The following is a 6,000-nucleotide window of genomic DNA, read 5'->3' on the forward strand; positions in this document are numbered from 1 at the left end:
CTTTTGTTGTTTTAAGCATTGCTATACTTTAGATGTTGAAAAATAGCAGATCGCCCAGGCGGTGGCGGTGGGCACCCGACTGGTAATCCAGTCGCAGTGTGCCACGGGTTCGACTCCCGAGCCCGACACGGCCTTTACTGCATGTCTTCCCCCATCTCTCTCCCGTTTCCTGTCAGCCTACTGTCTGTCCCTTCAAAAAACTAATAAAAGGCGTAAGCCGGAAAAAAATAAAATAAATAGCAGATCTACAAGCTCGTAGCTTTTAGCAATTTATTGAAGAAAATCATGAAAGTGTGGCGCAAATCGTTGAATATTATATTCTTTAACGTTTTTAAGTCAAATCTCTGGGGGGGTCTCTGGAACAACATATTTTCAGATGGGGGTCCGTGGCCAAATACAGATAATTCTGGGGGTCCTTGACATGAAAAAGCACCACTGACTTGGGTTTTTCAGAAAACTGTCATGATTTAGAAGCCTTTTTTTTATCGTCCTCAAGTCTAAATGGGTTTAAGTACAGTACTTAAGTAAATGCACTTAGTTACTTTCCACCACTGCCCTCTCACTCACTCACTCACTCACCCCTAACACACACACGCACGCATGCACGCACTCATGCAAGCACGCACACACGCACACATGCACATAGAACATGCGATTGCACCTTTAGTGGACAACGGTTTAAGTTACCATGGAGACTGAGGGGCTCCATACTGTGAGTATCCGCCCTCTACTCCACCCCCTTTCCTTCCCTTCCCACACCCCCCATGATCCATCCTTTCCCTTCCACTTCCACTTTAAGTACTCTGTCGCCACGACTGATTAATTGCAGTCATTCGGTGATGGCGTATTAGAAGCCAGTACTGTATATACATATGTCTTCTATATATGAAAGCGCGTTGTGGAGACACTGGAAATAGCCGATCTACAAGCTTGCAGTTGATTGTCTATATTTGGTTTATTAGTTATATTTTAAGTGGTCAAACTATAAGCAAACGGAAGGAAGCTTCTTTCAGCTTCTCAGAAATGTCACGAAAGCAACTTGTTAGACTAGAGCCTCAATCCGGTGATATCTCCAGCAACACAGGATTGGAATACTAATAGTTCACGACTTCGTGATATTTTATTTTCTGCTTTATTCCCTGACCTCGGCTAATGGCTCCATCGGGGCCGTTTGTGTCAGCAGTCAATGTCACATGGAAGTGTCACTTAAGGTGCTGCTGTCAAGGGGTGTATACGTACGCGCACGTGTGAGTGTGTTTGTGTTTGTGTACGTGCCGGGCTTTCCCCCCGCGGTGTGTGACGGACGGGCACTGACTCTGACGAGTGGCCCTCGCTGGGTTTCGTTTCGAGGCAGGGCACTCAGCGGCGAGGTGTCCATGAGTGGAGGAAGTCACATGTGAAACATATACGATCCGCTCGGAGCGCGCGCAGCCCGGGAAAGTGCTGATGGCGAGAGAATGTGATCCGGGCGCAGTCTGATGCTGTCTGCTGGGGGTACAGTGGGAGAGGCACGCACACACACACACACGCACAGTCGCACACACACACGCACACGCACACACAGAAAACATACATAGATGGGCGCACAGATACTATACAAGCATTAAGAGATAGTGCACCCAGTTGAGTTGAGATATAATGAGATGCTAACACAACTCTGGCAGGAAGGAGGGAAACGCACACACGCGCACAGATGCGCACAGTTGTTTGTGGGCTGAGGGCTCCGATGTCACCATTAGCAGCAGCAGCTTTACGGGCTGGGGGTTGTACTGTATACACGTTATCAGTGGTACAGGTCTACGGGCTGGGGGCCGTACTGTACACGTTATCAGTGGTACAGGTCTATGGGCTACGGGGGGGTCGCTGGTGTGCAGCAGCGGGTGTTATTGGGAGGATCATGGAGGCCTTTCCTATACGACCATTTTCTCCCCCCCTGGCATGCAGAGCACGGCACCGTGCTGTGGCCTCTTAAAATGGGCTCCATTTATTATTATTATTATCGGGTCAGAGCGGTCGGTGGCTCTCAGGCTTTTCCGGATCAGCGACCGCGGCTTGAAAGTCTCGAAATGCATTCTTTTATAGAGTGTGTTTATTTTAATGAGCAATCAATCGATTGTGCTGCGGCTTGGATCAATTGGAACTAACATGAGCCCCTTCCTAAGTTCCTATTCATCGGTATCGCAATGATAACTGATATACTGATGATACTGTATATATAACTGATATATAAAATAATGGGTCTGTTCACTGACATTAATTGTCTCCACCAGGCCGAAGGCATGTGGGGAGAGTATGTTTTGCACTCCGTCCGTCCGCGTGTCCGTCCGTGTGTCCGTGTGTCCGTGTGTCCGTGAACAGCTAATCTCGGCCACCGTTAACCCGGTCGATGCCATATTTTGCATACACACTCCCTGGATGCCAACCATGAACCTCTGCCCCAAACTTTCCAGAACGGCCTGTTATAGCGCCACCAGGAGGCCGCTTTGTGCAAAACAAGTTTTTCGATGCCATATTTTGCACACACACTCCCTGGATGCCAACCATGAACCTCTGCCCCAAACTTTCCAGAACGGCCTGTTATAGCGCCACCAGGAGGCCGCTTTGTGCAAAACAAGTTTTTGCACAGTACACCTACAGATTTTGTCCAAACATCACGCAAATTGGTACACAGTCTCTCTAGAGCCATTCAACGAAACAGGTCTTTCAGATTTATCAGACTCCATCCTGATTGGTTAAGATTGGCTTCCAAAGTTCACAGGAGTGCTCAGTTTCAAACAAAATGCTGCAAATCATGACCACATCGCGTGATTTCCGTGAAATTGTGCACCCACATTCCCACTAGGCCGAGGACGAAATGCCACATGAACAATTTCAACTCAGCCTCAAGGTGGCGCTATAACTGGCCGAAAAGTGTTTTTACCTCTAACTGCACGGATCTGTGGATAACCTGGTGGAGACCTGTGCCCGGAAGGGCACTTTTTCTAGTTTTTTTTATTAACCCAACCTGAGGATGATTCTACAAATGTCTTATAAATCATGTAAAAAATCAGTGGTTCTCAATATTTCATGTCAACTAAGGACCCCAATTATATGTATTTGGCCGCCGACTCCCATCTGAAAATATGTTGTTCCAGGGACCTCCCAGAAGCAAAGATTTGAGTTAAAAACGTTCGCCCTGAAAGAATATAATATTCAAACAAAGATTGGCGCCACATTTTCATGATTATTCAAAAATAATAGCTATTTAGATAGCTAAAGTATAACATATCCGGACGGCCTTCCTGTATATCTCTGGTTTCAGGCATGCAGGCAAAACAAAGACATCCAGTCCAGAACAGGACAGGACAGGACAGTGACGTCACGAAGCAGCCAGGGAGACTGTGCCATGGAACTGCGGTTTCACGGGGCGCTGACAGATTGTGTAGTTCCTCAAATTATGCAGACAAGCCTCTTTCAGTTATATGTATGACGTTATATATTGTAGTATCATAGTATATCTTCCAAAAGCACCAGCTGTGCAGTTTGGCGGTCGGTGTCTGCTTTGCCTTGTCAGGGGCAGATATTCTGTGAATCATAAACATGTTTTTTTTTGGGCAAGGTTAAACTGTGTCTGCTAAACTCTGCAATATGGAACATTTTGGGGGAACATTCGACAGTACACCGTGTTCCTGTACCGTAATTTACCGGCAATACTGTACGATACCACGCACCAGTAGCTGCAGAGTTTCTTAAAAAAAAAAAAAACTATAACTATAATGTGAAGAGTCAGAGGGTTGGAAGAGAGAGGCCATTTAAAAAAAGGAGTTGTGTTGATCGAGTAGCATTTTGGACGTTTGATAGTTCCATTTCTACTCCCCCGGTTTGTTGGATATCAAAGTCAGACATGCGGTGTATAACATGGTAACATATTTTTTGTCAAACGTGCTGGCAGTGGCACTCGGGAGGGAATTTTGGCAGGGATTCTGCAAACGGTTCTGCAATGTGTCTGCATATAGCCTGCTTTTATAGGCATACATACTGTTAAGTTTGCAGTAGTTTCAGTGTGGGTGGGGATGCATTTGCAGTGCACGGGAGGTGGTAGGTGATTCATTGTGCCTTACTGACTTAATGAATGTTTAAACACACTGGGATTATTCGTATAGAGGAGCAGAGGATTGCCATGGTCGTGTTTCTGAGAAATCACATGATGGTACTGGCACTGCAAAGGTACTAGGGGCGCTTGCTGCTGTTATGGATTTCTTAGTTTCTTTTTTTCCCGATGTGTGGCTGATGGCCAAGATGTCGAGAACAGGCTTTATATATACCGTACGCGCACGTACTGTACGCATAATCCCCTCAAAGGTAGACCAATCACAGCCCACGTTTCTTCAGTATAATATCTTCATGTACATGAAACAACCAGGAAATGTCGACGTATAAAACTCACGAATGTGAAAATGATATCGTAGTAGTCAATATTCTATGCATGTACTGTAAGACTATTTATTTCAGCAAATCTCTTGACGTTGCATCAGCATTCTTCTTGTGAAGTGGCTTAGTGGTATACTGTAGCAGTGTGTAGGCATATAGAGGTATGAAGATTGCTATTGTGGCATATATCGCAAAAGGCCAGAGTGTCAACGCAGGGATGATTATGGGCCAAGCCCCAAGGGGAAAAGGCCCTAGTCTTTTTCTACCGTTTCTTTTTTCTCCAGACACTTTTTACGGTTCTGGCAGTTCTGTGCTGCTGCTCTCCACAAAATTCGGCAACACGGCAGAGCAGTGGTTCCCAAAGTGGGGTCCGGGGACCCCCAGCGGTACCTGAGGGAGTTCCAGGGGGTCCCCAGCTAAATGATACCAAATGGACCCTTATGCGTCTGTAAGTCTGAGAGTGTACAAATGCATTTGTACACTCTCAGAGTTAAATTAACATTGATTTTACAACATGAATTGTAGAAATGCCATTAAATGGGGGTCCGTAGACTAATGCATGTTAAACTGTGGGTCCTTGAAATTAAACGGGTTGAGAATCACTGCTATAGAGCCCTAAAAATCTTCTCTTAGTGGGGGGGTCCCTGGCATAACATTTCAAATGGGGGTCCGCGGGAATTTGGGGGTCCTTGACGTGAAAAAGGTTTGGGAACCACTGCGGTAGAGGGTCACGAGAAACTGTCAAGAACGGAAGCTCACAGTGATTCGTCAGACGACCTCTGACCTTTTAGATCTCCCAATTATATGATTGTATATGAATTATATGATCCACTCTATCCACTCCTACCAGCTCAGTGGCCTTGTGGTTAGAGTGTCCGCCCTGAGACTGGGAGGTTGGGGTTCAATCCCCGGCCGGGTCATACCAAAGATGGGACCCAGTGCCTCCCTGCTTGACACTCATCATCAAGGGTTGGATTGGGGGTAAGTCCCTGCGACATACTAGCGTCATGTCCAGGGGGTGTACTTGTACATCAAGCTGCCTCACGCTACAGAAACAGGAGATAGGCTCCTGCCCTATGGGCCTCATGGCTCGGCAAGGCTACTTTATATGAATTATATGATCCACTCTATCCACTCCTGTGACTTGGGTAGTAGTCCTGTCTAAAAGTGAAGCAGCTCAGTGTTGACACATACAGCACAGACCGAGTAACTGCTCCAAACCCCACATTGTTCATTGTTCAGTCTAGACAAGCCTTTATTTTTAGTTATTTCTGTTTGTTGTGGAGAAACAACCCTTCAAGAGCAGGAGTGCCTAACTTGGAAGACGAGAGTCTGGTTGGTGTCTTGGGATGACGTCATCGCCTCTCTATGAACTGAATTATTTTATTGTGAATAGCTTTTTTCTTTATGGCTTTATTGCTTTTATGGCTGCTTGTGCTTGCAGCTATATATGTGGCAATTAGTGCAGCTTTGTTAATGAACTGCAGTAGTAAGTTGGTACAGTATCAATGAAAAAAAAAAGACAAGGCCGATAGTTCTCTTCTTCTTTGACTCACCGGAGTGGCAAATCGCTAGTTACAGTACCAACAA

The sequence above is a fragment of the Protomyctophum parallelum genome (assembly GCF_964188405.1).
Source record: "Protomyctophum parallelum genome assembly, chromosome: 17".
Lineage (NCBI taxonomy): Eukaryota > Metazoa > Chordata > Actinopteri > Myctophiformes > Myctophidae > Protomyctophum > Protomyctophum parallelum.